Source organism: Myotis lucifugus, unplaced genomic scaffold (genome assembly GCF_000147115.1).
Source record: "Myotis lucifugus unplaced genomic scaffold, Myoluc2.0 scaffold_444, whole genome shotgun sequence".
Lineage (NCBI taxonomy): Eukaryota > Metazoa > Chordata > Mammalia > Chiroptera > Vespertilionidae > Myotis > Myotis lucifugus.
In genome coordinates this window covers 485,584-494,809 of record NW_005871492.1, presented here as the reverse complement: position 1 = coordinate 494,809, position 9,226 = coordinate 485,584, and positions in this window count along the sequence as shown.

Here is a 9,226-nt window from a genome sequence, read left to right as displayed (position 1 = left end):
AAAGAGCAAGTCTTCATATTTTTGATAAAATGGTCTTTTAGTCTCAAGTTAAGTCATCCACTGGCTCTCAATGTCTCAAGGACAATATCTAACCTTTTAAACATAATCCACTGCAAATCTCTCCAGAATCTGACTCCTGCCTGCCTCTCCAGTCCCATTGGTTGGACTCCTTCCCTGCCCCATGCACATACTCCAGTCATATGGAATGACTCACACTTCCTCAAATATGCCATGGGATTGGGCGCTTCCGGGCCTTCCCAACAGGCTGCCCTGTTAACCCGGACTGCTCTTCTTAGACCTTTTACCTGGTGATCATCGAATTTTCACTCAAAATTCAGCTTCAAAGTCACCTCTTCAGGACATCTGTTTCTGATCCCCTTCTCTACCCTAGCTTGAATAAATGTCACCGTTGCATGCATCATAAATTCCCTGAGCTTGCAGCTCCCAAAGCAGTTATCTCATCAGTTGCAATTATTTTTGCACTTCTCTTTTAGACCATGGAATTATTGAAGAAAGGGGTGCAAGTTCTCCTTTGTAATTCTACTGCTTAGGATATACCCACCACATGTTCCGTGAATGAATAGGAACGGGGAGCTAGAGGGTTTGAGAAACAGGCTTGGCTTCCCATTAACAAGCCACTTAATTTCTCTGGTTTCAGTTTCCTGACCTCACTTTGCTTGGTTGCTCCTTCTCACCCTTCAAGTCTCAGCTCATATGTCATTGGCTCTAAGAACCCTTTCCTGATCCCCCCAAGGCAAGGCTAGGGGTTGCTCTAATGAAATCCCATAGCACTCTATGCTGCCCTGTCTGCCTGTAAATCCCATTAGTGGACGAGTCGCTTCTGTCTTGTTTATCTCGGTATCCCAGCTTTGAGCATAGTGCCTGGCACACTGTAGATGGTCAATAAATAACTGTTGGGTTAATAAACTGTAAACGACAGGGCATCAAACAGAAGAAGATGATCTCTGAGATTCCTTCAGGCTCTAACCTTCTGTCAAGCAGAGATGAAGCTCGGTATTTCTACAGGGACCAAGAGACATTTCATGATGTTCGCTGCTTTTGAAAACTACACTCAGTGTCATGGTGTTAGCCATGGCCGAGGCAGACACACATTCTCTCAGGTTGGGGAAAAAAGTGGGGGCATTGAGAGATACTGGGTAGACAGAAACATAGTTGTCTAACAGTGAAACAGAGAGAAGGAACCCTAACAGCAGATTATCTATTTCTCATGAGTATAGGAGATGATGCATCTAGAAGACCTGCTGCCAGCCCACAACAGGCCACCTAAGCATGGGGAAGGCCAAAGATGATCTAGTCTGAGCTTGTTCACTCCAGCTCCTCTGCCACAGGGACTGGGCAAGCCCACAGGTCAGCTCCCACAGGCAGAGCAAGCTCTCTGCGTGCTCAGCCCCTGCTCCTGCCATTGCTGACCTGGAGAACCACACTGTCTCACTCTCCAGGCATCCTCACTCCCACCCCCACCAAACCTCCCTGGAGGTCTAGACTGCAATCTCCTCACTCACTTCTCACTTCCAAAAAGCTCTGCAGCGTCTGCCTCTCTACCCTACTTTCCCTCTGACAGCACACTCTTTCATATTGAAAATGGAGACAATTCAGTTATAATCAATGTCAGCGCCACCTTGTTTTTTCTATTCTGATATTAATTTTATCCTTTCTTAAAGAGTCACTTCCTGTGCCCACCAATTATCACCAGGGCTCCCTGCCCCTTTCCTCCCAGAATACAGCTCTGTGTCAGAGTAATTTTGTATCTAAAGAGAATATGGGTGATTAAGCCTTTGTCAACTATCTTTCTTATTCACCAAAAATTATTTCAGGCCAGAACTCAAATTTTCAAACAACCAGACAAGATTACCCATTTTGGGGGGAAGGATTACATGGATCGTAGAGATTTTTCTACTTCTTGTTATTATTACCATCATATTTGACTTCTTGCACTTACAAAGAAGTATGTTAATGTAGAATACGGGTCCAATAAATCTGTGTCAAAAGGGCTAATTTTGGAATTCCTGGGGATAGGTAAATGATGAAAAAGAAGAAAGCATTGAGGAAAAATAGAAATTAGTCCTGTGGAGACTTATGTGTGAATCTTGATGAAAGAGTGAAAACAAATGGAAGGATCTATTTTCACTGATGCATTGTGAGACATTAGGTTGCAAAGGAGTGTCACAAAAAGGCACAATGCCTCGGCTTCTGCTTAGACTTGCAGTCAATGTGGCCTGTTGGAGTGAGGGGCCTTTGAGGCTGACTGCTCACTGTTGGGCAGCAGAGACCGAGGACTGTGGCAACCCTCATTAAGGAGGGCAGGAGTGAAGAAAGACACAGCGAGCACTATGTGGGAGCTGACAGGATTTGTTAATAAGCACCCATGAGATAGTCTCTGGAAATTTCTAGAAATAATTGCAGAAGAGTTGGCAGGGGCTAGGGGTCTTATTCATAATGGATGAGGCCAAGAACCATTGTAATAAGGTTTATTGTAGTTAATACGACCGTGCCGTCAAGTGTGGCCTCTGTAAACAGAGGTTATATTTTGGAAGATCTAGTCCATGGTTATTGAATTCTGATGTAATGGTCATCACAATAACAAAATAATCATGATCCAGAGAATAGAGCCAGGAAGGCATCTGCATCATGACTGCCCAACCACTGGCACAGTCCTGCCTTAAAATATGTGCCAACTCCCTAGGATGGGGTTAGTCTCACTCAAGAAATAGAAACAATGTTGAAGCTACTTAACTTCCCGGAAAAAACACTTTTCATGTCTTAGTATAGCCAACTTAGAGTGGGGCGCTCACAAATTTGTATGAATGGCTTTAGATGAGAGGAGTGTCAAATGAAGAGAGGTCCTAGAAGCTATGTGTAAGCCAGCATCAAGCGAAACCAAATTTGTTCATTTCTCTTTTTTTAAAATATATTTTATTGATTTTTTACAGACAGGAAGGGAGAGGGATAGAGAGTTAGAAACATCGATGAGAGAGAAACATCGATCAGCTGCCTCCTGCATACCCCCCACTGGGGATGTGCCTGCAACCAAGGTACATGCCCTTGACTGGAATCGAACCCGGGACCCTTGAGTCCGCAGGCCAATACTCTATTCACTGAGCCAAACCAGTCAGGGCCATTTCTTCTAATGGAGTCTTTCCTGGGGCTGAAAGAAAGACACATAAGAGCAAATAAGTTTGTATTGATCCAAATCCCCTGCTCTATCTCTCTGGGAAGAATTCCCTGGAGGAACCTCAGGGACAGGCAAGAGGGAAAGCAGGAAAGCCTTGGAGAAAAGCAAATGGCACACCAAATCTGCTTGTTTGCAGACTCTGTGATGCCCAGCTCATTCAGAAGGTTTTGGAATTGTGCCTACAACATACTACCGAGTTGATGCCTTGGTGGCAGATCCCTGAGGCAGGGAAGAAAAGAATAATGATAGAAAGTCAATGTTTTCTGCACTAGAGGTCATACATAGCCTCAAGGTTACCACAGCCTTTGTGTGACTTAAAAACGCATGTGGAAATTTAACACTGCACCAAGATACAGGCAATACCACCCACCAACTAGATCTAAACCAAAAGTACTAAAAAATAAAGTCAGTGAAGAAAGGCCAGTAATTGGAGACTGGCCAAAGCAGGTTTATTTGGAACTTGTGACAACAGCGGCTATGAATGCTGGCTTGCTATTGGGGACACTGAGAGTCTATTAAAGTCTTGAGGCCTCTTAAGATTTTCACTGTCACTGTTAATTAGGAAGAGCAAATGAAGAAATGGAAAAGCATAAGAACACAGAAGCTCTGCTTCAGGCTTCAGTGGTTGAAGTTAAAGTGAATGTCCCAGCAATTCGATATCACACTGGGTTATTAGTCTTTTTGGGGAATAGGATCGATCAAGCCCATCCTTATTAAGAGGGAACCTCTCAAAATACTCACACATGCGCACACACATATGGGTACACACACACACACACACACACACACACACACACACTCACACACCAGCACACTAGTAGGTTAGAGATCCAGAAAAGAGATGATGTTGCAGTTCAAGGCCAAAGGCCATTAGCTGTAGAATTCCCCCTTGCTTAGGAGAGAGCAGGCTTTTATTTTATTGCTTTCAGCTGATTAAATGACATCCACCCATATTATGGAGGACAATCTGTTTTACTCAGAATCCACTGATTTAAATAAATCTTACCCAGAAACATCCCGAATAATGTTTAACCACATATCTGGGTACCATGGCCCAACCAAGTTGACACATAAAATTAACCATCATACTATATACTTAACTTGTGTGGGTAACCTTAAACTATTTTCCAAATGGCTATACTACCACAGGGTCATTATAGATGGAGGCCTTCAGCTTCTTATTAAGAGTTGATATTGATAGACATCTTATTTTCCCCTCTAAGTTGAATAGTTCCCCACACACAACACCCAGAGAAATGCAAGCTAAATTAAAAGAAGGCCTTGCCTCTTGATACTCAGTGTCCAATGCAATTTTCAAGTCTTTTCTTGCAACCAACATCAGGCCAGGCTTCTACTATGAAACATGACAGAATGAGGGATCTGTGGCAGAGTGTTGGGGTTCCTACCCATGTTTCCCATCAGTGAATGAGACCACAGTCCACACAGTTGCCTGACCAGAAACTTGGGTTTTATCCTTGACTCCTCCATCTGTGTATGCTAATTAACCATTAATTCTTGTTGACTTTGCCTCCTATGACTCTCTCAAAGACATCTGTGTCACTCTATCCTCTCTCAAACTATACAATTTCAGGCACTCCCTTGCTGGGTCTACTGCAAGAACATCCTAACTGGACCCCTGCCTAAGGTCTTACCCAATCCAACACATTCTGGACTCAGAAACCAGAATAACTTTCTAATAAATGTCTATTAAATTATCACTCCCTTGCTTAAATACTCCACTTTGACATAGAATAAATCCTTCCTCCAGAATGTGGTTTATAAGGTTTAGCATGATGACAACCTCTACCTGGTTTTTCTTTTTTACTATATTTTTATTGATTTCAGAGAGGAAGGAAGAGGAAGGGAGAGACAGGAACATCAATGATGAGAGAGAATCATTTATCAGTTGCCTCCTGCACACTCCCCACTGGAGATCAAACCCACAACCCAGGCATATGCCCTGACTACGAATCAAACCTTGACCTCCTGGTTCATAGGTCAATGCTCAACCACTGAGCCACCATGGCAGGGGATACCTGGTTTTTCTTTACTTACTTCTCTTACTTCTTCCCATGTGGCCCTCAGAAAGGTTCAACCACAGAACACTTTGTCAATACCACAAATGATTCACATTTTTTCTAGCCTCCAAGCTTTCACACAAGTAATCCCCTCTGCCTGGAAAAATCCTTGCTCTCTCCATACTCTTCATCTGACTTGGTTCCTCCTACTCCTTCAAGTTCTCAGCTAAGCAGAGACAATACTTTGTGTTCTTCAAGTTCAGTTGCATATTCCTTCTTCTTGGGCACATTGAAACGTAAACTTCTCAGCCCTAGATGTTAGGTGGAGCCTAATTGCTAGCTTTTACCAATAAAATGTGATCAGAAGTGATAGGTGCCATTCCCAGCCTGAAGCAGTAAAATCTTCTGCCCAATTCTTGCATCTCTTGGTTTCTCTTGTCCTGCCAAACTCAAAGGCCTCATATTGAGAGAGCAGATTCATAGATCGAAGAAGCAAGATCTCTGAGTGGCTATAAGGGATCTACCCAAGCGTTCAGCAGGTTTTGTGAGCAAAAGCCACGAGGCATTTTGTTGCCCACTAAGTTTTAGGGATGTTTGTCATCACAGCATGGTCTATTATCCTCTGACTAATTCAGAGAATGGTGTCGGGAGTTGGGCACTACCATAGCAAAAACAATATATGTGGCACTGGCCTAGCAGATGGGTGGCAAAAGAAAATTGACATTCAAGGCTGGAAAAAGTGTTAATCCATGTTATAAAGTAGAAAAATATTTAGTAAAATTGTTGTCTGTGGTTACTTGGTAGCAACTCCCTCTCCCATAGCATTTATCATGCTGTATTATATTTGCCGATTTATTTGTCTTTTTTTATTGAAAACAAGGACCACCCATCTTATTTACTGTAAGCATATTAGTATAATTACTAATTTTATGTTGGTGAGCAGTTTATAGAGAAGTAAAGCCAGTTGTTTGAAGTGTTCATATTCATGGAAATAGGAGATAAAAAGCCTTGATTCTGGCAAACACTAACTCTTTTAAAAGTTGTGGCAGGTGACAGATATTTCATTAGGTTCTCCATCAATCACAGTAGTTTTTCCACTAGAACATGGAGACAAGTAGGAAATAAAATAGTACCCACACCACTTTCATTCCAAGTACTGTACTAAAAAATTCCATGATCTGAGTCCAGACAGGTTTAACTTTGATGACCTTTCAGCTTCTGAGACGTGAAGGAAAGTACTCGAGGTTGGAGCAAAACAATTTTCCCCACAAGAATGTGACATGGGGTGTGTTCAAGTCAACCTGCACTCCATAAAGCTAAATGACTGAAGAGCATTAAAGAAAGGATGCACTGACAATTCATGATCTGAGGAATCATTAAAACACCGAAGCTTAACTGGATCATTACCGAAGTCCACAGACCATATGCTTTCTCAACTGCGATTGTGAGAAAGCAATCTAGAAATATGTGAATACGTGTGGAGTACCACACTCTTAATGATCTGATTAACTTGATGATTACACAGCACCCTGTGTACGAGATGCATTGGGTTACTTGATAGAAAGCCAGTAGTTCCCTGTGATACTCTTTCAGAGCAGATATATCAGATGCATATGGCTCTTGAAGATAAGAACAAAATAACCTTTATTTGCCTGGAAAGCTTTTATCCATTTAAGAGGGTGACTCAAGATTTTCACAGTCCCTCTTAATTTTAATGCCAAATGGAGAAGGTGGCACACGAAAAAGTCTACTCAAAGACACACACAGAAATGCATTCGACAGGCAAAGTACTAAATCACCTGGTTGAATCTTTTTTTTGAAATATCTGTGGCCAATGCCAGTTTTCTCTAGACTGTAAAATTTATAGTCGGTATTTAGTCGTCCAGGTGCGACTGGTCCAGCAAAGATGTCTGCTGTTACCTTCTGGCCATGTCACAAGTGCGATTGAGAATTAAAGGCCTCTGTAAAGTTCTGTGAGATAATTAAAGGTCTTTGTGGAATTTTAGCTCTAAGATTTGTGAGGCAATATTTCAACATGAGAACGTTCTTTTAAAATCTAACTCAGAGGCATCAGATCCAAGCTGGGTAAATAGCTAGGAAATGAGGTCAGAAATGTTTTTGCGGTTGTTGTTTTTTTTTAAACACTGAGAGAGTAGGAAGAGGAATCTGAGGGCTTTTAATGCTTTGCTGGCCTGCTGGCTCTGAAGCCTCTATTTTTGTAAAACTGTATTAGGAAGATGGAAGGAGTCAAAAGCTCCTGGTTTTGCCAGCAGGTGTCTGTCGGATAGCATGATCTGACACTTTGTCGATAGGATAGACATTTGGGCTCTGAAGTGGGTGATCCATTCTCTTTATAAATACTCACTGACAAAATATTTCTATTCATGTGCTGAGTAGTGCCAGCTTGTCACCTCAGAGAGCTAGTTAGAGTCTAAAGGTCATCAAGGTGGGAACAGATCAAGACCATTAAATTTGAAGCATCTCCTGGCTCATCTTCCATGAGCTGTGGGAGGCTGGCAGTAAATTCAAGCAGTTATGCAGCCAGTATAAGCCTAGCTAATAAAACTGGTGGCAGAGGGAGTATATAAATACTTTCTGTACTTTATGCTAATTGTTTATATAAACTGAAAACTTCTCGGAAAAATAAAGTTTATTAATTTGAAAAATAAGAAAATTGCCATATTTATTAATAAACTAGAGGCCTGGTGCACGAAATTCATGCAGGGGGGGGGGTCTCTCAGCCCAGCCTGCACCCTCTCCAATATGGGACCCCTCGAGGGATTCTGACTAAACAGGCATCGGACATCCCTCTCACAGTCCAGGACTGCTGGCTCCCAACCGCTTGTCTGCCTGCCTGCCTGATTGCCCCTAACCGCATCTGCCTGCCAGCCTGATCACCCCCTAACCACTCCCCTGCCAGCCTGATTGATGCCTAACAGCTCCCCTGTCGGCCCAATTGCCTCTAACTGCCCTCCCCTGCAGGCCTGGTCCCCCCGCAACTGCCCTCCCCCGGATAGGCACTGTCCACTGCTCAATAGCTGCTTCCCATTCCAGCCAATCACCCTGATGCCTCTCCCCTCAGGGCTTTTACCTTCCTTAAGCAGTGGCTAAGAGGCTGAGAAAATGAGCAGAGTTTCATTCAGTTTTGTGGGGTTGAAAAGACAAAAAATGGAGTCCAGTGCCCACAAAGAAGAAAGGGTTTTTGTCAATGTCCAAGGTTTAGTTTAGATTCCCAATGAATATTACCCTAGGAGTAATGTTGAACTGAAAATAACCAGCCCTCACAAAGATTAAGCTGTCATTTCCAATGAGCTCAAGCCCTGATTGGATTAAAGTCATCCTAACCACATGCCAGGAGCATAAGTAACTCCTTCTTGGGGGAATAAAACATGGTCCAATGCCTCAAATCATCTCTATGATTTTTCAGACACATTTCCTGTTACCAAGGTTTAGTTTAGATTCCCAATGAATATTACCCTAGGAGTAATGTTGAACTGAAAATAACCAGCCCTCACAAAGATTAAGCTGTCATTTCCAATGAGCTCAAGCCCTGATTGGATTAAAGTCATCCTAACCACATGCCAGGATGTGCAGGAGGCAGCTGATCAATGTTTCTCTCTCATCGATGTTTCTAACTCTCTATCTCTCTCCCTTCCTCTCTGTAAAAAATCAATAAAATATATTTAAAAAAAAAAAAAAGAATTGACCAAGAATCAAGAGAAAGATAGACAGTGCAAACAGACCCACAGGATATTCAGATATTGGAATTATCAAACATGAATATTAATAAAGAAGCCATGATAAAGTGTTTAAGAAATTAAATAGCAAGATGGAAAATTTCAGTGGAGAACTGAAAACTGTAAAAGAATTAAAAATTAAATATGTTTTACAAATACTAACCAAAATTAACCTGGAGTAGTAATACCAGTATTAGACAATAGAGAGTAGAAGGTAGAAAATGTTACTGGAGGCAAAGAGGTATATCTCATAAGGATAAAAAGGTGACATCAATAGA